This window comes from Chlorocebus sabaeus, chromosome 23 (assembly GCF_047675955.1).
Source record: "Chlorocebus sabaeus isolate Y175 chromosome 23, mChlSab1.0.hap1, whole genome shotgun sequence".
NCBI lineage: Eukaryota > Metazoa > Chordata > Mammalia > Primates > Cercopithecidae > Chlorocebus > Chlorocebus sabaeus.
The window spans coordinates 54,018,276-54,043,628 of NC_132926.1; the positions used below are offsets into that span (position 1 = coordinate 54,018,276).

Genomic DNA, 25,353 nt, shown 5'->3' on the forward strand with positions numbered 1-25,353 from the left:
GGCAGGTTCTTGCCATGAGAACCTCTACATAAGGCTGCTCAAACATGGCACATTGTTGTCACCCAGAGTAAGTGATGAAAGAGAGAGAGAGAGAGAGAGAGAGAGAGAGAGAGACAGAAAACCTGAACAGAAACCACAGTCTTTTATAATCTAATCCTAGAAGTAACATCTCATCACTTCTGTATTCTGTTGCTTGCACAAACCAACCTTGGAGCATTGTAGGAAAAGACTATTCAAGTGTGTGAATAACAGGAGGCAGTGATCTTTGGGGACCATCTTAAAGTCCAGCTACAGTAGTAGCTATGGAGACTATTCTAAAACAGCTTGTCCCCCAGTAGAGGACAAAGTGAGCCAATCCTAACCCTAAAGGGGTTTATAGTCTATGTTGGGCTGTAGAAATATTTGAATAATTATTTAAAAATTAAAAAGTAAGCTGTCAACAAGTTCAAAATAAAAATCCCAAATCTGTCTTATTGGTTTCTGCTATAATATTTGAACTGGAATTCTGACTGCTCTGAAACTGATCTAATTTGGGGCCTAAAGTCAGAAATTTATTTCCAGTCTATTATATCTGAATCAGTCTCATCTGCCCAAACTGTCAGGAGAAGCAGAAAGGAGTCATCTTTTCAATGCAGCTTTTATTAGCTAATTTTCTAGGCAGGACTGAGGGTAAATCCTTTTTGTCACTCCAAACCCTCATTTTCTGGCTTACCCAACCTCTGTTTGATGTTAGGATTATCTTCACTGTAGAGGCTCCCTCAAACCTCTAGTACAGTCTTTATTTTTAAAAAGCTATATTTCTGTTTAGAGAGCATTACATCCACTCCAGTTTTATAGCTTATGCAAATAATTCAAAAGTCATATGGCAAGTGAGGACATGCACCTGCGTCCTGTTGCCACTAGAGAATGTCTGCTTCAAGCAGGCAGGGCTCTTCTGTGGGCTGAACACAACAGACCATCACCTGTGTGGAGTGTTTTTGTCCTCTTAGGGCTTGGTGACGTGTTGCTCTTGGGGCTGCTGCATTCCACAGGGGGAGAAGATCTGCAAAATAAACAGTTCTGGACTAAGAACTAGAAGATCCATATTCGAGCACACCAATGGACTCGGTTCCGGATTCAGCTTGGGCAGCTTCTCCTATGTGGATGAGGCTGGATGAGCAGCACTCCATTATCTTTCACCAGAGCCAGGCTGGCTACACCACAAGGAGTTAAAGCTTTCTCTCTGCACACAGAGAAGCAATACCAGAGCAAGCGAAGCTCTAATTGCTTCTCTAGAACCGACAGGGGGATCGGTAGATGCAATGACCTAATAGTTTTTTTCCACAGCTATTGTTCTGATCGCATGAGAGCTATTCGTAGTCCTTGTAATACAAATTTTCCAAACCATGGCAATTGTCATGATATAGGCTGAACTAACCTTTAAGCCATTTTGTTCCTTAGATCCTTGAAGCCACTGGACAATGAAAGTGCAGATTGCTAAACTTCAACTGGTTTATAAAATCACATGGTAGATAACAATTACGATGGTCTTTTCCGTTGCTTAGATAAGCTCTGCTGGTATGGATTAATAAACTTGATCTCAGCATTCCAATGAGGGAGTGGCTTTATTAAACCACCAAGTTTGACTCTAGCAACATAATTCTTTACAACAGAGTTAATGTAGGAAAATCTGATTCTTACTGAAAGGGATAGTGAATTTATCAAAATTTTGCTCTAATCTAAATTCTAATTTGCTTAATACATAGTCTTCAACAAACCTAATCATATGGACATTTTCAAATTATAGGTGCTAATTACAGAAGCCATTTCTGCCAATTCTGGGAGCTAAGAAAGTCGTGATTGAAAGGACAATCCTGATGAGAGAGCATAAGTAATGCCTTCATTTAACACATGGCAAAGAAACAAGTAAGTGTTTTTGGTGAACATATTCTTCTACTTCTCTATTCTTCTTTGTCTCTGACAGTTTATTTCTGACAGTTTTCTCATTGGCATGAGGTAGAAGTACTTGTCAAAAACCAGTCTACTTAGTATAATCCAGTTGCCAAGGAAATTACATGAGGATTGTCCTACCTTTAACAAAATGTACTTAACCCTTGCACATAATGCTCCAAGAATTCTAGCTAGAGTGGGACAGAAGGAGGGTTGTATTTCGGAGTATGGCTGCAAAATATCCCTACAAAGGCTATCTTGTCCCATGGACAGGTACTTCACCATTAGCACCATGACTTTGAAAAATGCATCACTCGGTTATTATCAATGCCTTTACAGAGAACACTTTATATTCATCTGCTAACATTTAATAAGCACTTACTGAATTTCTACTTTGTGCCAGGCAGAGAAACAGGTACACTTAACAGCAGATGTGTAGCACAGTTATTAATTGCACGGATTTTGGACAATGATTGCATGCGTTAGGTTCCTATTTCTGACGTGCTAATTGGGTAGTGTTGGGAAAGTTATTAGACTCCTCTGTGCCTTGCCTTCTTCAACTTTAAAATGGGAATAATAAAAGTATCTATCTCTTGGTTTGAACAGATGATTAAATGAGTTAACAAATGTACTACATATAAAACAGTGTCCTCCATAAAGTTATGCTATATTTTAGTTATTATTATTAAAAATAAATATAATCTCAATGAACTATTTTCGCCTAAATTTCTCCCTGTCCACTCTTTCTCACCGTTATTTTTTGTCAAGTTTAAAGTCAGTTTTCATGAGAGCTTCAAGAAGTATGGCACTTTGCAATGTGAGACCCTCATTTTATAGATGAAAACCAGTCCTGGAAAGGTTATATGAATGGCTCAAAGTAAAAAACTTGGTTGCAGTGCCAGGATGAGTATCCTATTGTGCCTCCTATACTTTAATTTTTGCTTGAAAGTCCGTATGGCATAGCTTTGGGGGCCTCTCAGACCTTGGCCAGAGGACCCCAAGCTCATTCTTCTCATGCTACCACTGTCCTCTCAATAAATCTGCATTCTTCCTCTCTCTACAAGAGCCAGATATTGTGGCCTTGAATCTCCATTCCAGCCACTTTCCCAGTTCCAGGCATTCTTGTAGCAAGCATTAATGCAAAAACAAACAAACAAAAAAAAACGGTGAGTATTTCTGCCCTTTCCTATGCATCAGTCATTACATTGGTGACAGAAACCAATCCAAATTAGCTTACCCCAAAAAGGAGATTTATTAGAGCTCAAAGAAAACAGAGCAACGACCCTTGAGAGGTCTTCAGAAGACTAAAACCAGGAGTTCACATTCCATCAGGATTCTCATTCCGTCAGGATTTCTGTCATCTTCTAGAGAAACAGTGTTGCCCTAATTCTTCCAGACCAGCTCTTCCCACATGCTAGGGACCTGGCCACCAGCAGCTCCGGACTCACTATCTTATGGATTTCTGATTATGTGACACAACAGGCGTGGCTTGAACTATGTGCCCATCATTGCCAAGGAGAGGGGTAAGGTATTATAATTGGCCCAATCTGAGTCATATGCGAATCCCTGAGGCTCTGGGTCTATTTTGAGTGGCAGGAGGAAAATGGTACAGGGAAGAAAAAACATATACTCTGATTAGCTTCTTCTGAGTGAGGTGGCAGTTCATGGCTCTTTGCAGGCTCATGTGATATACATGTCTGTGGAATCTAGGTCTCAAATTAATTTGCCTGAAAATAGGGAAGATTGAACACATGCTCCTATGAATATTCTAAATACTGTCTGTGTATTATAGCATACATCCTGGATTCTGAGATTTCTTTCCTATTTTGAATGTTCACTGAAATTCTGTGGGCAGTAAAGCAAAGGGGAAAACGGAATTACCAACCATCCTTTTCCATGACAAAACTGTTTTTGGCATCTGCCAGTCTGGGATTTAAGAGACAAACAGAGCCCTCATGCAGCAACTTGCCCAATATTTATCATTGCTTATAATTTTATAAGAGCTTGTATTTGGCCATACTTGCTTTTGGTAACATATTTAATAAGTAATAGAACATGAACTAGAACTGAATCTTTTTGTCTCATTGTCAAATATTCTTTCTATATATTTTGCTAAATTGAGGTAAGCAAGGGTATTTTTAGTTGACAAGCAACAAAGGCATTGAGTACAATGTGCCAGGAGTCTGGCTTAGTGTATACATCAACATGCATTTGTTGAATGAATGAAAGTATCTTTGCTAATGTCACAGAGTAAAGCCTTACTTAACAAGGGGGAAAGAGAAATGAATATGTGTGCAACGATGAGGCTCCACTAAATTCTCTTGACACGTGTCCACCAGGGCTGGCATTCTTCTTGAGTACTGGCTGAGGGAAGGTTTTCCTTGTTTTCTTTACTGATTCAGATTGCCAGATCCTTGTGTTTGATTTTAAATTGATATGACAGAACATCCTGTTTACTTGGATTAATTCACAATTATTCTTTTTGTCTTCTGTTCTATAATGCAAGAGTTACTTTTTCATACCTGACCGGATGCTAAACATGTCCTTTATGTGTTTGAGTTTGTTTATTTCTTGCAAATATGTTTCGCAACTGTATTTAACAACCAAATCAATTCACAGGATTGGGGTGGAGTAGTGAACAGAGTGAAAATCTACGAGCTCTTTTCTTGGCTATTAATTAAATGATTCATTCTATATTAAGTATTACTGAAAGCAATTCTTACATTGTGATTAATTAGATCAATAATAACTCACTAGGAGTTTTTGATTTCCAAAATCAGAACTTGACGCAAATACAGTTTTGCAAAGAACCTACTTCTGTGTCAAAACTGGGAAACCGCTGATCAAATCCCAGAGAAATTAGAACATAAACCTTATGCTCCATAGTTATCAGTAAATCCAGTTTTTAAAAATGACACCCTACGACCAAATAGCCAATAATAGAAGTACTTTATAATTGGCAGCAATGAACCCTTTTGAACTTGGAGATTCCATCTGCAGTTTTCCCTTTGAGGTCCCAAACCCCTTACAAATAAATGATTGTACTTTTCCTGGAATGGAGAGGCTGGCCTAGTCTATAAGCAGTGAAAAATTCCCATGTGCCATCTTGTGGAGCTGTTGAATTGCTCATCAACAAAATTAATCTGTGATTGCTTGCATGGGTCACTCAATGCACCAACTCACACATTACGTTAAGTGTAAATGTAAACACTGAGCTATACAGATGCTGGCCTTGTACCTAAAAGGTAAAAGGAAAGTTAATCTACACTTAGGGTCTTATGCATTATTTTATTCTAATGTAAACACATTCACATCTCTTGGCCATCCTTTTGTTTTGAGGAATTTCCCCCTAAAATCTTAGTGTAGTCTCAGTAGTCTTATCAAAGCATACGCCATGTTTGGGGTAACTTTTGGATTCTTTTTACCATCTTTGTCTTCCTATATAAGTTTACTTTGCCTTTCTTTCTTTGTTCTTATCAGTCTTCTTTACATGAATCATTTCCATAATTTCCATAAATTCCTGAATGCTCTTGGTTTTTATGCATTCTTTACATTCTTCTTCCTTGAATCTCATGGCACCTCTAAAGAGATCTCTTTGGATGAAAAGTGATGAAAAAGGGAGGTCCTTATTCCCATTGGCACTGTTAGGTTGGCTTTCAGTATCCGCTGTCTTAGTTTTTCTGGCAGTCATTCTGATAACACCTCTATGTGTACAGAAAACTGTTTCAGACACTTTTCAAAATAATGATAAGCTCTATAACCATGTCAGTGTCCCAAAGTGTCTAAACATCGATTACATTTTTCATGAGCCTAGATTTTTCTATGGGCAAAGAAAAGTTTGCCCTCTAGTCTTTTTTAAATCAAGCTCCAGAGCTAACTTACAGTGAGTTGCTTAGAAGTGGAAGACCCTAGTCATTGCCTGACCCTGGGGCCCAAGTACGTCATGGGTGCATTTGACTGCAAGCCACTTGGGGTCTTTAAGAACTCCAGGTGTGGACATCCTGTGTATATTCAAGACATTCTTCCCAAAATCTTAGCTAAAATTGCTTGTTGCCCGTTAAATTTTATTCTTTTTGTCTGTCTTTTGTGAATTTCTCCACAAACTTGGTATGAAATTAATGCCAGCATTATTTTATTCATTTCAAAGAATCTTTTTAGTCTCACCGGTTTTTTGTTTTTTGTTTTGTTTTGTTTTTTCGTGTGTGTGTGTGTGTTTTTCAGGTCTCTAATAACACTAGGAATTTACATAGTCCAAAGATTGGGGACAAAGGGAGAGTTAGAAGCCTGGCGTTCCTGTATAAGCAAGGAGAGAAATTGAGTCTGATCAGATCCCATTGCCTCTGACTGTCACAGGATGTCACTATTGATGACTGCTCTCAAGACAAGTGGTGTGTGTCATAGCTGTGATGGTTCTATGGTTTAGGCTGATCTAGACCCTGCCTAGGCCTTAGAGGGAGTCCAATACCACCCCACCAATGCTAAACTTGCTTGGCTCTTTCCTATACAGCACATTAATAGACCGCAGGTTTGCTGGGTTGGTCTGGTCTGATATTTGTCTGCTCATAGACCCAAAACAACATCACCCTTCTCTCACTGAGGATCCACTCAGTTTGATTTCATTCATATTGAGAAGACTTGCTCAACTTCTTTTCTGAGGATGAATACTTTCAGTAACTGAAAAGTGTTTTATCTTCTGAAAAGGATTCAGAAGTGATTCCAGGGTACTGACAGCTACTCTTCCTTTGTTTGGAAAGGATTACTGTCCCCAGGGTACAATCTTCAGTGAGATAAAGGTGATTGGTGATTTTGTGGCACTTTTCTAGATGACTTGGATTATAGTTTGTTTGTTTCCTAAATTGTGATATTTTTGAAAGGACACTAAGAATAATTGTATCAGAACTCCAGTCATAAACAAGGGAAGCTAGGATGTTTGGTTATTCAAAACTTTTTTCATTAAAGAGGAAAGAGAAATAGAAATGTAATGTATGGTGGACCTTCTACTACAATGGATAAGAGCCTACTAACTTTTTAACATGAAAAGAAAAATCAAATACCATCCACTGAAGGAGAACAGGAAGAAAAAATTAAAGTTTGTCTTCAAACAAAAATGGATATTATACTGATCACACAAAGTCCCATAACTAGATTTTCTTTCTTTATATAATCAACATTTATTGAGCACCAACTGCATGCAAGGTCATACTGGCCATGGGGGATGCATGTATGAATAAAACATTTCCCATCTCCTGTTTTGAATAAAAAAGATTTCGACTTCTACATCTGTTGTTACTCTCTGAAACTGCTAGTGTTACTTGTATTAAGTGATATTAGGATTGAAATTTGGTCCAGGAATTTATTCATTTCTTCTAGATTTTCTAGTTTATTTGTATAGAAGTCAAATCCCTGAAGAGACCAATTACAAGTTCTGAAATTGAGGCAGTAATTAATAGCCTACCAACAAAAAAAGTCCAGGACCAGACAGACTCACAGCCGAATTCTACCAGAGGTACAAAGAGCAGCTGGTACCATTCCTTCTGAAACTATTCCAAACAATAGAAAAAGAGGGAATCCTCCCTAACTCATTTTATGAGGCCAGCATCATCCTGATACTGAAACCTGGTAGAGACACAACAAAAAAAGAAAATTTCAGGCCAATATCCCTGATGAACATTGATGAGAAAATCCTCAATAAAATACTGGCAAACCAAATCCAGCAGAACATCAAAAAGCTTATCCACCACAAACAAGTTGGCTTCATCTCTAGGATGCAAGGCTGGTTCAACATATGCAAATCAATAAACGTAATCCATCACATAAACAGAACCGATAACAAAAACCACATCATTATCTCAATAGATGCAGCAAAAACCTTTGACAAAATTCAACAGTCCTTCATGATAAAAACTCTCAATAAACTAGGTATTGCTGGAACATATCTCAAAATTGTAAGAGCTATTTATGGCAAACCCACAGCCAATATCATACTGAATGGGCAAAAACTGGAAGCATTCCCTTTGAAACCCGGCACAAGACAAGGATACCCTCTCTCACCACTCCTATTCAACATAGTGTTGGAAGTTCTGACTAAGGCAATCGGGCAAGAAAAAGAAATAAGGGATATTCAGATAGGAAAAGAAGAAGTCAAATGGTCTCTGTTTGCAGATGACATGATTGTATATTTAGAAAACCCCATCATCTCAGCCCAAAATCTCCTTAAGCTGATAGGCAACTTCAGCAAAGTCTCAGGACACAAAATCAATGTGCAAAAATCACAAGCATTCCTATATACCAATGACAGACAAACAGAGAGCCAAATCATGAGTGAACTCCCATTCACAACTGCTACAAAGATAAAATACCTAGGAATACAAACTTATAAGGGATGTGAAGGACCTCTTCAAGGAGAACTACAAACCACTGCTCAAAGAAATAAGAGAGGATACAAATACATGGAAAAACATTCCATACTCATGGATAGGAATAATCAATATTGTGAAAATGGCCATACTGTCCAAAGTAATTTATAGATTCAATGCTATCCCCATCAAGCTACCATTGACTTTCTTCACAGAATTGGAAAAAACTACTTTAAACTTCATATGGAATCAAAAAAGAGCCCGCAGAACCAAGACAATCCTAAGCAAAAAGAACAAAGCTGGAGGCATCACGCTACCTGACTTCAAACTATACTACAAGGCTACAGTAACCAAAATAGCATTATACTGGTACGAAACAGACATGTAGACCAATGGAACAGAACAGAGGTCTCAGAAATCACACCAGACATCTACAACCACCTGATTTTTGACAAACCTGACAAAAACAAGCAAAAGGGAAAGGATTCCCTACTTAATAAATGGTATTGTGAAAACTAGCTAGCCATATGCAGAAAACTGAAACTGGACCCCTTCCTTATACCTTATACAAAAATTAACTGAAGATGGATTAAACACTGAAAGGTAAGACCTAAAACCATAAAAATCCTAGAAGAAAACCTGGACAATACCATTTGGTACATAGGCATGGGCAAAGACTTCATGTCTAAATCACCAAAGCAACGGCAACAAAAGCCAAAATTGACAAATGGATCTAATTAAACTAAAGAGCTTCTGCACAGCAAAAGAAACTATCATCAGAGTGAACAGGCAGTCTACAGAATGGGAGAAAATTTTTGCAATCTATCCATCTGACAAAGGGCTAATATCCAGAATCTACAAAGAACTTAAACAAATTTACAAGAAAAAAACAAACAAACCCATCACAAAGTGGGCAAAGGATATGAACAGACACTTCTCAAAAGAAGACATTTATACAGCCAACAAACATATGAAAGAAAGCTCATCATCACTGGTGAATAGAGAAATGCAAATCAAAACCGCAATGAGATACCATCTCACGCCAGTTAGAATGGTGATCATTAAAAAATCAGGAAACCAACAGATGCTGGAGAGGATGTGGATAAATAGGAATGTTTTTACACTGTTAGTGGGAGTGTAAATTAGTTTAACCATTGTGGAAGACAGTGTAGCGATTCCTCAAGGATCTAGAACCAGAAATACCATTTGACCCAGCGATCCCATTACTGGGTATATACCCAAAGAATTATAAATCATTCTATAAAGACACATGCACATGTATGTTTATTATGGCACTGTTCACAATAGCAAAGACTTAGAGCCAACCCAAATGTCCATCAGTGATAGACTGGATAAAGAAAATGTAGCACATATACACCATGGAATACTATGCAGCCATAAAAAAGGATGAGTTCATGTCCTCTGCAGGGACATGGATGAAGCTGAAAACCATCATTCTCAGCAAACGATTGAAAGAATAGAAAACCAAACACCACATGTTCTCACTCATAAGGGGAGTTGAAGAATGAGAACACGTGGACACAGTGAGGGGAACATCACACACCAGGACCTGTCAGGGGATGGGGGGACTAGGGGAGGGATAGCATTGGGAGAAATACCTAATGTAGGTGATGGGTTGATGGATGCAGCAAACCACCATGGCACGTGTATACCCATGTAACAAACTTGCACGTTCTGCACGTGTACTCCAGAACTTAAAGTATAATTTTAAAAAAAGATTTTTTGTGTGTGTCATAGAATCAGCATTGGTGAATTCCTTCTTTGTTATTGTTTTAAATTTCCTTGTAAAACAAACAGCAGTTGAATTAAATGGGTTGAATTGGGAATATGCCAATATTTTATTCTCCTTAAAATTGGAGAATGTGGTGACTGAAATATAGGCACCCTGGCTTAGTCATTGATTGCTCTGGCTGCATTCAGTGTAAATCTTGTCTAACCTTAGTCTAGTTCAAAAGACAAAATGCTCTCAGTTAAATTTGACAGAAGAACCTGTAAAAACAGGAGGCTTACATTGTACCTCTGGATGGTTTGGAGTAACTTGTGACAGATACTCTGTTCACTTGGCATAATTAGATTCAACATTGTTAAAATGTCTGGATTCATAATCACAGCTCTTGGGAACATTAATAAATTGTGGAGGCCATTTTGTTTGCATTCCACAAAGGATGATCTTTTTGTAAAGCTTGCTGTGCAGGGGAGATTTTTGGGCTCTCTTCCAAGATGACTCAGCTCTTGTCTGCCTGTTCTATGAATTGATTACTTGGAAAATAATGTAAATAACAACCGCAGTGGTAAATTACAAGTAGGGAAAGCAAGCATTCTGGACATCTAGCATGCAGAAAAGCCCTGCCCATTAAGGCAGGGATTTAGGTCAGTTGCTGATGCTATGGAGGCAGATGTTATGGGAACATTGTAGTGTACATGTGTTTGAGCGTATCTTGCTCAGGGGTGATGGATGTGCATCTTGTTGCCTTGACCACAGGCACTGACCACAACCAGGTGTCTGGAGAGGACGGAACAAGAGTAGTGCAAATTTATAATCATTTCTGAAAAAAAAAAAAATACCTCAAAGCTCCTCAAATTCTAGAGTATACCATGTGGTTAAACAGCTAATTACAAGCTGCCTATGTTTTCCTTAATTTGTTCCACATGTGATAGTCTTAGCTCCCACAAATAGACTGTTACAAGGCATAGTCCCTGACAAAGCTGGGAAGCATGAGGAACTGGTGTTGGAAGTCATCCCACCCACCCTATCCTGGTGTCCTCCAGTACCCACCCCATCAGCCCCCAGAAATACTATTGTTATATCCCCTTTTCCGTAATAGGACACCGTGCTCTAGGCCTACCCAGTGTGACGTTTCCAATTAGGCAAATCTGTTAGAATTCCAGCTCAGTACTTACTGTGTGACCTCTGGAAAGCTCCTTATCTCCTTGTTTCCTCCCTGCGTGGAGCTAAAAATACTGGATGGTTGTGAGGATTAAACAAAGTAAGGTATTAAAATGGCTTAAACAAGGTGTAGCACATGTAAATAGTGTAATAAATGCTGCTCCTCTTTGCTTTTCCTCAGTTGAATTCTAACCATACTCTACAGTCACTGAGGCTGACTCTCAGGAGTTACATCTGTAAATGAGAATTATGTATTTTAGAGTAGTAAAGGCTTTAGAAATGACCCAGGCTGGAAGTTTTTAAGGAGTGTTCTCCATGGCCTTGGGTTCCCCTGGGACATCCCGAGGAAGGCTGCAGTGTTGCCCAAGGAACAGAGCTGGTAGGGCTCTGGCTTTTGACCTCCTTTAACCAGAGAAATACTGCTTTTATCAGGGTAAATAGTGAGAGTTTCATAACTCTCACTATTTTGTATTTTGGGAATACAAAAGTGTTCTGTTCCTTGCCCCCACCCCTCAAAAAAAAAAAAAAAAAAGAGTTTGAAATGCTGCTTTGGCCAATACTTCATTTTATGGATAAGGAAAATCAAAAAACTCAAAGACGTTACAGATTCAAGCCTTTGCCTTTTTCTTTCTACCCCACCAAGTCCTTAGACTCTCCCTTCTTGGAGCACTTCCTTTAGCGTTTGACCAGACTCCACATTGAACTGTACTCTTGCAAGCTTTGTTCAGTAAAGATTTATTAAATTCAAATTACTGCCAGAAGTTTCACAACTGTTCATGATTGAAGCCCCTTCTGTGACTGACAACATAATCTAAGTTTCATTTGTTCACTTTTTGAAATCCAATATAGAGAATTACTCAAGTAATACAAAAATATGTGCTATAAACATTCGAACAATGCAGATGTGTATAGCATAAAAAACAAAAGTGCTGCTTCATCCATCAGCCCTCCCATAAGTCAGGTCAATTAACTTCCTACCCTACTGTGGAACCGCTGTTAAAATTTTAAGACATTGAAGATATTACTCTGAATCTACCTACATTCACATTCCCATATAGTTTCAGTTTCCTCCATATAAAGAAAACCAAACTCCTTATATTGTTTTGTGACTTGATTTTTTACTTCTAAAAAGCCATAGAGATATTTCCGAGTAAGTCCATATATATCAATATTACTCTTTAAAAATTCTTCACAGTATTTCCATTATATTTCTTGGAGTGAATGTTACCAAAAATGGGTGACATTTTCCATTACAAAAACCCCCTTGCAATGAATATTCTTGTATGTATCTTCATGTACACATTTGAAAGTGTATCTCTAGCTTGGGCGAGGTGGCTCACGCCTGTAATTCCAACACTTTGGAAGGCAGAGCCTAGCGGATCACTTGAGGTCAGGAGTTTGAGACCAGCCTGGCCAACATGGCGAAATCCTGTCTCTACTAAAAGTACAAAACTTAGCCAGCTGTGGTAGTGCGTGTCTGTAGTTCTAGCTACTCAGGAGGCTGAAGTGAGAGAATTGCTTTAAGCCGGGAGGTGGAGGTTGTAGTGGGCGGAGATTGCGCCACTGCACTCCAGCCTGGGTGATGGAATGAGACTCTTGTCTAAAAATAAATAATAAATAATAAAAATAATTAATAAATAATGAAAGTGTGTCTTTAGAATAAATACCAGGGGAATTTCACAGTCAATTAAAAATCTTGATAGATGTAGACAAACTGCCAAATTTCCATACTCATTTATATTACCATTATTACTTTCAGCCAATACAAAATATTTAAATTTATGTATTTTTCTCTTTTATTATATTTTAAATTTTATATCTTTAATTTTTCCAGTGAAAAAGATTAAAGTGATTTATTATTTTATTTTGTAAGTGTTTATTGACAGGGTTGAATGTCTTTGCACATGTTATTTCATTTGTATTTTGTTTTGTAAATTATCTCTTTATATCACTGCACATTTTTCTATTGGGTTGTTTGTCTTTTTCTTATTCATTTACAGCTTTTAAAATGTATTTTTGACATTTTTAAATATACGTAATATATTTTATTTTAATCCTTTGTTATGTATATTACACATTTTTTCTTCATTTATATTTCTATATATTCTTCATTTATATTTCTATACAGCAACATCTGTCAGTCTTTTGCCTTATGCCTTCTGCAAGCCCTGTCAGATTTTCCTTCCTAATTCAAACACTTCACTCTTCTTTCTGTCATTCTTGCCTAAGACACTATTTTCCCTTGCCAAGACCACTGTAATAGCCTCATAACTGATCTGCCACCTTCTATTCTTGCCTCTCCACAATTCATTGTCCATACCTTTCTTATTAAAAAATATTTATGAGATATTACTCTATTTAAAATTCTTTAATTAATTCACATTTCATTTAGGATAAAATCCAAACTTCTTGCTCCAGCTTGCTTTCTTACTCTAACTTACTCTATTTTACAGATCCTAAATGGTCTAACCTACCTCTCAGACTTCATCTTATATGGGTACTATGCTTCAGCTACATAAGTATTTAAGTTTCTCAAACAAGCTAAATTTAATCTTAGCATATGGCCTTTGTACTAATTAATTTCCCTTAATAGAAAGTGTTCCTTCCAGCTCTTTGAAGGAGTTGCTCCTTCTTGCCATTCAAATACCAACTTAAATTTAATGTTTTCAAAGAAAATTTTCAGCCAGAAATAGCCAAAGTCACTCTTGGTCATCACACCAAACTTTGATTCTCACCACAACACACATTTCACTATTTGATTCTCTTTTTTTCCCAGTTAGTTGTTGGCTGAATGATCAGTCTATTTATTTTATATATATCTAGCCATCTACATATCCCTTCATCTACTTCTCTTTCTATCCACCTACTTGTGTATTCATCCATTCATCCATCCATCCATCCATCCATCGCTTCTCTTGGATCTTTTGACTAATATTTTTAAAATGTATTTATTGCCTTTTAAGTAGGGTTTGGGGAGGGAGTACAGATACATATGTATGATTAATTGTAGGGTGGCCATATAATTTATCATCCAAAACAGGATACCTTTGAGGGTAAAAAGAATTATAATTATACTAAGACAAGAGGTGAAACCTGGTCTCAGGCACATGATTATCTAATTTAATACCAGCAGTGTCTTTATTTAAAATATGGAAACTTTATAAGATTTTAATATCTGATATGTTTTATATTTCTTTATTCTTTAATTAATAAGGCTATTGACTTTTCTAATAATTTTATTCTTCCTGATGAACTTTACATTAATAATATTAAATTCACATATCTCTATGCTGGGATTTTTTTCTTGGAACTGAGTTACATTTGGAGCAGAAATAACACTGTCCAAGAATATGATATATGGCATTGGTCAGAAAGGACATTTTTAAGAAACATAATATATATCTTCATTTCATTTAAAAAAATCTTTCAGAAAATGTGATGATTTCTTCATATGTGCCCATGTAATTTTTAAACTTTTTTCTAAATTATTTTATATTTTGTAGTGCTGATGTAAATGGGATTTTTTCCACCTTTTTGTATTTTTTTAAAGTTTTCATGACAGAGGCTTGCTTTGTCACAAGCTTGGAGTGCAGTAGTGCAGTCACAACTCACTGCACCCTTGACCTCCCTGGCTCATGTGATCCTTCCACCTCAGCCTCCCAAGTAGCTGGGACTACAGGCACACGCCACCATGACCGGCTAATTTTTGTATGTTCTGTAGAGACAGGGTTTCACCATATTGCCCAGGCACTGGTCCTGAACTCCTGGGCTTAAGCAATCTACCTGCCTCAGCCTCCCCAAGTGCTGGGATTATAGGTGTCAGCCACTGTGCCAGGGGCTCCACTTTATTTTTGTACCTATTATTATTGCTGTGTAGGAAAGCTTTTACTATTTGTTTAGTTCTTTCATAACCATTTGAAGCCCTAGTTCAGATTTTTTTCTTTTATTTCCCTGTTATTTGTGCAGGAAATATATTTGTGCTTACAGTGGAAGATGACATTTTTCAAAGATGTCCACAATAGCATCTGCCATCATAAATGCTCTTCTAAATGTGACCCTGCCACTTTTCCACCAAGAGCCACCTTCCATTGAATCTGGGCTTAGTGACTCACTTGTAGCCAGGAGAATACAGAAGCAGGGTTTCTGTGTGACATCTGAGGCCATTCATCTTCTGCCTAGTTCTCTAGAACACTCTCCTTCTGGATGCTCCCTTTTGGAAGTGCTCCTCAGAAAGCAAATGACATGCTGGGAAAGGCCCAAGCCACATGGAGAGGCCACATGTAAGTGTTCTGGTTTATAGTTGCAGCTGGTGTTCTAGTCTTCCTTGTTCAGGCACCAGACATGTGAGCCTTCTTTAAGCGTCTAGATGATCCGAACCCTAGTCGTCATCTATTCTTCCTAGCTGAGGCCCCAGACCTCGAGGGGAAGACATAGGTCATTTCCACTGTGTCCTGTCTAAATTCCTGATGCTCTGAATCTATGAAGTTTGGAGTTGTTTGTTACACAGCAGTAAGTAAATGAAACACTCATAAATCAGTGCAAAGAATAAGGAGTCATAATACCTCTGCCATCGGTTACCCTTAAGACCTTCATCATATCAAGTAAGCTTTCTTGGGCTCAAGTTGCCTTATCTGTAAAGGAGCATAGTGTTATTTGACCTTCCAAAACCAGAGAGAATTGGTGAGAATCAAGTGAGAAAATAATATGAAAGCACTTTGTGGAAATGGATGTGAAATAAATAAATAAGAAGAGCTGCGTAAATATAAAGACTATCTTTTGAGTCAATTATATGCATATTTTTCTAAATCAAATAGGCTTAATGATTCCCTAGGTAGAGCTTGCCCCACGCTGCAGGAAAAGTGATTCTGGCACCTCAGAACATAAGCTGTATTTCCAAAACATGAAAAGAACTCTCTGCTCTTGATAAATGACTGAAATTCCTTCTGAGAAAGGCAAGATTTGTGTAGTTCCATTCAGAATTGAAGAAATCCAGATATCTCAGACATGACCTTAAGTAAAATTAAAACTGCTAGAGAGTATCTCACCCTTGTTGAGGTTTTTCTTTACAATCTAAGGTTAAAATAATCATTAAAAATAATTGAAACCGCTTGTTAAGAGAGCTGCTTACTGTGTTACTCCAAGGCAAACCAAGGCATTGGCCAAAATGGCTTAAGTCTCCAATGTGAAATGCCAGAACCATCAGTGATCAAGCCAAGCTCACTAATTTCCATGCAACCCAAGTAAATCAGAGTTAGATAAGGAAGTGTTTGACCTCTGCAAGGGCACTGAGAGAGATCTCTCTCTCAGTATTTCCACTCTGTTTTCATGTGAGTCTAAGAAAGAAAAGTGTTGATGCAGAAAGTATAAAAATTTGAGCTTCCTGATTTATGCCTAGGTTGTCCTCAAACCCAACCCCTGCTCATTCTCTTTTTGACACTGTTAATTATCCTGCATCTAAAACAATTTGAGCATCCCTTTCAGTTGTCTGTCTTGTTTTTTCCTTTAAGAATTTTATAGCTGCAAGTAGGCAAATGAACAGAATATAGTGCTTAAAGACAGTATGATCTACTTACCGGAAAGAACTCAAATCCTATTATGCACAGTTAACAGCATTAACTTCATCTATCTACCTTCTGAAACCCAGAAATGGAGTAAACAGGGATAATGATATTTATTTCCTCATGTTATTGTGAGGATTAAATGGTCTTTCATGTATGGGAGAACAGAGTCATGTTAACATCTTTATCCCAATTTCCCTGGCTCAGATCCTCTTCCAACATTGCTGCTGAACGTCTTGACACCCTCCTTCCTCTTTCCCCATTCCCTCTAGGTATTTCTGGAATGTCCTCTGTGTTTCCACACATGCCCACGTGAGGGTCTCAACCCTTATAAAATGTGGAGTAAAAGAGTCCCATTAACTTCTGCCTTCAACCCTTTGGCCCATAGGCTTCAGGCTGGAGATTAGACATAATTTTCTCTATAATCCTATTTTCCTTCCCCCTCCCAATCTACATTTGTGTTCAGATTTATAAATTAACTACCTCTTACTTGTATGCAAATAAACTCATAAAATATACTTGGGAATCACCATATCTTCCAGTTTCTAAGCTTAGCTAGACCCTGAATTCTGATTTGGACTGACTGGGGCACCTGGCACGTAAGAATCCCATTACAAGATCTAATTTTACCTTCAGAGAGGCTCAGTGGCATATCCAAAATCACAGAGTCAGGACTCCAAGTCAGGTCTTGTGACACCATAGAACTTCTTCTGTATGCAACAGTTGGAGTTAGACCCTGGAGCTAGATTGCCATCTTCAAAGCTGAGATCAGTGCTTTCTCATCAGTGATACTGCACCAAGTCTATTCAGGGACAGAAGACTCAAAGTCTATTTTGTGGCTTAGCCTGGCTGTTGCCCTCCATGATTCTGATCTATAAAGGTAATTCTGCAAAATCTATGATGCCTTCCTACTATGCCTATTTTAGTAGGAAAAATCCCATCTTTATTTTTCACCCTTGGCAAATATGTGAGTGTACTTTTCATGAGTAAATACTAGTTATTTGTGTTAAATTCCTATTGTGTACTCAAAATTTCCATGTATGGGCAGAGTCACAGCTTAAGTTAAACCTGCCTCATAGGATTTTGTATTCAATATTTTTCTGTCTCTTGAACGTCTAAAAAAATCTTAATTATTTAGAGAACGTTGTAATTATTGGAGAACATTGGCAGAGACAGCTAGGTAGTGCTGTCACACACATACATACAGAAACATTCATACATACAGAAACATAAAAAACAAATTTTTAGTTATTCTACCAAAGGACCAGCCCACTTGGCATCCAGATTCATGTACAAGTGACATGCAGTTAGTGTTCATGGAAGTCAGCTGAGATAGCCCAGCCAGCTTATTCCTATGGACCACCCCCATGTAATTCGGAAAACCGATAGGTTGAAAATCAATGAAGCGTTGATTTCCTGCCAAGAAACTAATAACTGTTTCTTGAATAGTCAAAATAGATCAGCTAAAATGATCCCTCAGAGCCCCTTTTATGAGGGAGGCTTGCAGGCTTCCGCAAGCCACTGCCAGACATTTTCTACCTCTTGGGAGGAGCTGGCCTATAGACTCAGAAAACTATCTGAAGCTCTTGGCTCTGACCTGTCAATTCTTGAAGAGGTAGGGAAGTCATAGCACATTATTTTGTGTAAGAATAAAGGGGATTCAGTGAATGGAAACATCATATAACTATTAAATTATAACCAAGATTGTCATTATTAGGTATGTTTGCTAGAAAATGTCTCCGAAAGAATCCCTTTCTATTCTTCCTCATTGTTCTTATTTTGATTTCACTTCATTTCTGTGTCTTTTTATACCTCTTGGGCAGGAATTTATACCAAATTGAAACTTGTATCAAAAACCATAACCACTAGACTGTCTTGCTAACCCTGAACCAAAGATAGATCAACAAATAAATATTTACTTAAGGCATGGGCTAAATGAAAGAATTTATTTTTCTTTCTTTCCTCTTAAAATTCTAATGAATAGGTTTGAAATGGAATGACCTTTTTTCCCCTTAATCGAGAACACCACAAAGTATTCTCAGAAATGAAGAGAACAAAATTTGTGATTTTTAAAATTCCAAAGTCTACAATCAAAGGGAGAGATCTGGGGTCACTGCCTGGGAGATGTATTTATTACCTGAGATGTTGGGCAGATGATTAAGCTTTTTATAGGTATGTCTCATTTCTTCCCCGTCTTCCTTGTCTTCTCCCTTAATTTCAGGAAGCTGATTATTGAAACTTGGGCTGACCCCTGTACTCTCCTGGTGCTGTCTATATTGGCACCCATGACCTGTGGAGTCTAGAAACTCCTTGGAATGGGTAGGAAACCATTAACCAATCAAATCTTTGTTCTGTGCACTATTATTAACTCTTGAACCTTAGAAGGCAGATTAGATACTACTCCAGCTTTCCAAAAGAGAGAGAGACAGGAAAAAAAAAAAGTCTGATTTTCAAAAGGTATTATAGATAAGCTCTCTCTTAAGCTTAAGCTTGGGTTATTTAAAATAATTACTGTAACACCTGTACTTTCCTTTATTTTCTGTACCAGGCAAAAATAAACCCGAGGACTACTTTGCACACTGAAATGTGCAGGAAACTGAGACCCTGAATTCAGCCTAACATTTGCATCAGCACTTAAATGAATGGCAGCCTGGCAGCCCACATCAGAGCCTTCTCCTCTCAACTAAACATGACAGGAAATTACTCCCGGCACTTTGGGGGACAACTGTTCCTTCTCACCCCATTTCTATATACCAAAACTCCCGCTGTTATCACCTATATTGATTTTAGTTCAATTTGTACTAAAGATGGGCATTTTAAAGTTAAAAAAAAAAATTCCAGATTAACTTAATCTTTAGCACAACCTCATGAGGGAGGTTCTGTTACTTCCACTTCACAAGAGAAGGAAGTAGAGGCATAATGTTTTACATTCCCTGACTATGTAGACTCTGTGATGGCCTAATTTGTTTTGTTTACTGCTGTTTTCTCAAAATCTAGTATGGTTGGCACATAATAGGTGCTCAATAAATACTCGTAGACTGAACTATGTACGCATGCATGAATGAATAAATGCACAAACAACCCCAAGGTCACATAGCCATCTGGGACCTAGACAGCTATTTAACCCCAATGCTTGTGTCCTTGGTGACCTCGGCACACAGGTGATTCAGGTGGTATGCCTGCACTGTGACCTCACTCTACTCAGAAGAGGAAGGGGCTACCTGCTCATTGTCATAACCTTTGTGAAATCACCAACCAAGGAAGGACCAGATTTCAGTTCTCCTAGGGTTGTCATAGCTACTTGTTTGGGTTTGATATGAACAATCTGGTGAAGCAAAGAAGTAGGTAGTGTAATGGAATCTGATAGAACTCTTAACTGCCTAACATGTACCCTCTCTCTGCTCCAGTTCCATCATCTGGAAAATAGAAATAATTATATTTACCTCATGAGGAGATTGTGAGGATTAAATTTTAAAATACAGATAAAACACCTAGCATCAATGTCTTGTACATAGTGGGCATTCAGTAATAGTTTACCTTTTCCTCCACCCATTTAACCTGAAGCTCTGTCCCCATTTTTGAATAGGCAATGCAATGCTCTGCTCTCTTCTTTCAAGCATAGTGGAGAGGGAAAAAGCCTGAAAAAGAAGATTTGTCCTAGGGCATAGAGGATGAAAATGTACTAAATTTGTACTGACTGTTCCTCTGCAGGTAAAACATTCCCTTGCAGATATTTCAGCATGTATATTAAATACTCTGAGATAATTCTGGCATTTGTGGATATGAAATAAACGCCAAATTGACTAAGGTGTTGTGGAGGCTGAAACAAAGCCTAATTAAATAATATGAAACACTGTAGGTAATATGTAGCTGTTGTGAGGTTAGGGAAGGCAGCCTTTTCAGAATTTTTATTAAGGAAGGATTCGAATTAAGCATTACTAAGGATACAGATTTTAAGAAAACTTGCTTTTTAAAAAACGTACATATGGAGCTTAAAGTATCTTTTACAGAAAAAAAAGGAGTGGTTTCCAAAATGGGATTGAAATGCCTTTGAATGTTTTGTTTGAATGCAACATCAGATCCTTTTTGGGACTGAAGAGGAAGGGAGGCATTGGGAAAGAAGTGAAGTGGGGATCAGTGAGGCAGGCCTTAGGAAGCTCACTGAAAGAGTGGAGGCACCTGTATCGCTGCCTCTGGATCTGATCTTCATCCCAGCTGAGCCTTGCAGTGGAAAGTATTTTGAAAATACGCTTTAATTTTAAAAAAGAAGAAAGGAAGGGAAGGAGCGAGGGGTTGAGGGAGGAAGGGAGGAAGGGAGGAAGGGAGGAAGGAGGGAAGGAGGGAGGGAGGGAGGGAGGGAAGGAAGGAAGGAAGGAAAGGAAGGAAGGAAGGAAGGAAGGAAGGAAGGAAGGAAGGAAGGAAGGAAGGAAGGGAGGGAGGGAGGGAGGGAGGGAGGGAGGGAGGGGAAGAAGGAAGGAACTGCCTGTTAAAGCACCTGCAGCAGAGTCCTGAGAGCAGGGGCTCGAAGCTGCCACTACTGCTTACAGTGTATTGTTCTGAACTACCAGCATGATGAAGTCTACATTCAGAAAAAAATGTTACATCCCAAACAGGACACTCAGCCAGAACTGAAGCAATTTCCCTAGACTGGGAAATAAGCTCTCCCTTGTTTTCTTGTTTCCTTTCCTACTGTCACCCAAAAGTTTAGCACCATTGTTTCATTTCTGTAAAATGTCTTGGAGATTTGAACAATGGAAAGAGGGCCTTTAGTAAAATGTTTTCCCCTTAAAACAAGGGGTAGTAAGGCCAGATTTAGGAATAGGAGTTTAAAGATAATGCAAATATGAAGTCCCATTTGTCTTCTCTCTTTCTGCCTCCTGCAGGGCCATAATAAGTAGTCATATGAAGACGGATGTTGACTGTGTTTGTATCTCATTTCCATGGCTACCTCGCATGTCTTCCTTTTGCCTGTCATCTTCTTTTATTTTTGTCTTTATTTATCTTTTTTTACTATTCCTGCTATTTTAATTTCCATTCCATTGAATTCTGCTCCAGTCTTCTTCCTTTTTTCTGTCTTACTAATATGTTTATACAAGAATTTGTGAGAATGACAGGTTTAGAGATACCCCTTCTTCATTCTGCCAATGTTAAATTCAAGAGATTTTTATTTTAGAGTTTATTTAAAAGAATATTTCTCTGAAAACTTTTCTTAAAAACTGGAATGCTCTTTGAGATAATTTGATACAGATTGGGGTGTAGAAAAATGAGGGGCGTGCTTCTGAGGCAGGAGAATAGGGCCTGGAGGCAGGGAACCTGAGGACTTCCTAGAACGAAATCAAACGGAAACACATCAGCTATGATAGGAAGTAGCCTCTTCATTTACATAGGGCGTACACTAATAAATGACTTTGCAACTTCACTTTAGCCTCTTCATTTACGTAGGACACACAACAAGTAACCAATGGAAGCCTCTAGAGGGTATTTAAGCCCCAGAAAATTCTGTAACTGGGCTCATGAGCCCCTATGCTCAGGCGTGCCCCCACTTTGTGGAGTGTACTTTCATTTTCAACAAATCTCTGCTTTTGTTGCCTTATTGTTTCCTTGCTTTGTTGGTGCGTTTTGTCTAACTCTTTGTTCAAAATGCCAAGAGCCTGGACACCCTCCGCCGGTAACACTTCCCAGCACTGAAGATCTTGGTAGATCCCAGACAAAGTAAAATACGTTTGCCTTTAGTTAGAATAACATACCATAATAACTCAAGAGAAGATTGTAGTATAATTTATAGGTGACCGAACGTGTTTTCTGTGCGGATGATAGCAGACTAAATTATGAACCCTGAACCTTCATAATATGATTATCAAGCTTAATAAGAATTCTAAGTGTAACTTGGAACTTGTTGTCCAACCTTTTCTGGTCCCCTCTCTTTCCTACGCTCCCCAGCCTCTGGTAGCCACTGTTCTACCTTTCCTTCCATGAAATAAACTTTTTTAGATTCCACATATGAGTGAGATGATTTGATGTTTGTTTTTCTGTACCTGGCTTATTTCACTTCACATACTGTCCTCCAGGTTCATCCATGTGCCTTCCAATGGGCATTTAGGTTATAGTTAGAAAGGAAGAGTTAGTTCTAGTGTTCTAGTACACAGAAGGGTTACTATAGCAAAGCACGATGTAGTATATATTTCAAGATAGCTAGAAGATATTTTTAATATTATCACCACTAAGAAATGATAAATGTTTAGGGTGATGAATATGGTTAATACCCTCATTTGATCATTAAACAACATATATATGCACTAAACATATATGCATTAAACAACACACTTGTACCCCATAAATATGTGAAATTATTATGTGTCAATTGAAAAATACACATTAATTTATACAGAAAAAATTCTAAAGATCTTTCTATTATTCCTGTCTCAGTCCTGGGTGCCTAAAATCAACTTTGAATTATTCATGCATGGTTAATCCAACACCATTCCTATTATCCAGCACTCACTGCCTTCTATAACATATTTAGGAGGTGACAATGATGCAAAATTCATAATATGGTCAATATAATATAATTATAGGTCTAATATTAATTATTTTATTGCCAGAGTAACTATCTTTAGGAATCATACCTTTTTTTTTTCTTTTCTGATAACCCTATTGTCTTCTTTTTTCTACCCGTCCTGACTTGTTCATTTATTCCATAAACATTAAGTGCCTACAAGGCATTCAGCTATGTGCTGGGCCTTAGAAACACAGTAAGTGAACAGATCAACATGGCTAGGTCATCCCAGAGCTTAACATTTACTTGTTTCTTTAAGTGGCTTGGTTTTTACTAGCCTTCAATGACTACAAAGAAAAAAAAAGTTCATTTATTGACTTGAATATTGATACTTTCAAACATAGCAATGCTAGACCCCCCAGTAAATCCTTTTTGAAGGCTGCGACAGTTTAGTTCATAAGAGTATACCTTGAAATCAACAATTTATCAAGTTTTATAAAGTACCTATAGAGTGTGAACCATTGAATGTAAGACATTCTACAAATAAAACCCAGATGCAATCTTTGAGGAATGTATAGAGATACACACATTTTCACTTTTTTCTGCTTTTGAGTTATTAAAAAAAAAAAATAGAGGTATAAGCTGGGCACGGTGGCTCAAGCCTGTAATCCCAGCACTTTGGGAGGCTAAGGCGGGCGGATCACCTGAGGTCAGGAGTTCGAGACCAGCCTGGCCAATATGGTGAAACCCTGTCTCTACTAAAAATATAAAAATTAGCCAAGCATGGTAGTGGGTGCCTATAATCCCAGCTACTCAGCAGGCTGAGGCAGGAGAATCGCTTGAGCCTGGGAAGCAGAGTTTGCAGTGAGCAGAGATCAAGCCACTGTATTCCAGCCTGGGTGACAGAGCAAGACTCTGTCAAAAAAAAAAAAAAAAGAAAGAAAAAGAAAAAAAGAAAAAAAAAAAAAACTAGAGATATAATTTACATATAATAAAATTGGTAGACGTTAAATTTTCAGTTTAGTGAATTTTGACAAATGCATACAGTTATGGCATCTACACTTCTGTTAAGATAGATAATGCTTCTATCATCCCAGAAAGTTTCCTTTGTTCCTCCAGTCAATTCTTTCCTTCCCCAGTACCAGAGAAGCATCACTTTTCTCATTTCTCTCACTGTGGATTAGGTTTGCTTGTTCTTGGTCTTCATATAAGTGGAATCAGATAGTATGTACTTTCTGGTTTTTTTCTTCTAAATATTATTTTTGAGATTCATCCATATTATTGAGTATATCAATAGTTTGTTTCTTTTTAATTCTGAGTAGGATCCATTGTATAGCTATACCACAATTTGTTTATCCATTCAGTTATTGATGGACATTTGGGCTGTTTCCAGGCTTTAATTACTGTAATAAAATTTTCTTATACAATTCTTTCTGTGGACAATTTTTTTCCCCCAGTTCTCTTGGGTGAGGACCTTGAATGGGATTTCTGGGTCATAGGATAGGTTTGTATTTAACGTTATAAGAACTGCCAAAACATTCTTCAAAATAGTATTTATATTCCATTAGCAACATTTGAGAATTCTAGTTGTTCTACATCCTCGCCAATATTTTGTATGCTAGCCTTTTTATATTAAATTTTATTTTTAATTGACAAGTAATTATTGTATATATTTATGGTATACGACCTGGTATTTTGATATGCAGCATGTTTACCTTGTGGAATAATTAAATCAAGCGGATTAACAAATTCATCACCTCACATACTTAGCATTTTTGTGGTAAAAACATTAAAACTCTACTCTTTTAGCAATTTTGAAATATAAAACACATTATTATAATCAACATTGTAGGCAATAGGTGACTAAAGCTTATTCCTCTGGTCTAATGGAAACTTTGTATCCTTTGATCAACATCTCCTCTTTCCCTGTCCACCAACATCCCCAGCCCCTGGTGATCACCATTCTACTCTCAGCTTCTATGAGTTCAACTTTTTTAGATTCCACATATGAGTGAGATCAGGTGGCATTTGTCTTTCTGTGCCTGGCTTATTTACTTAGCACAGTGTCCTCCAGGTTCATCCATGTTGTCCCAAATGACAGAATTT

At 37.8% G+C, this 25,353-nt stretch overlaps 1 long non-coding RNA gene across 9 annotated transcripts in view; it reads left to right on the forward strand.

The window, feature by feature from the left end:
• The window catches only part of LOC140709979 (uncharacterized), a 142,669-nt gene that overhangs the window by 82,582 nt on the left and 34,734 nt on the right, over positions 1–25,353 (forward strand). For all 9 annotated transcript variants that reach the window (XR_012090872.1, XR_012090873.1, XR_012090871.1 and 6 more), the window contains one exon: positions 1,787–1,905. This is a non-coding gene — a long non-coding RNA (uncharacterized lncRNA). The remainder of the gene's footprint in view (positions 1–1,786; positions 1,906–25,353) is intronic.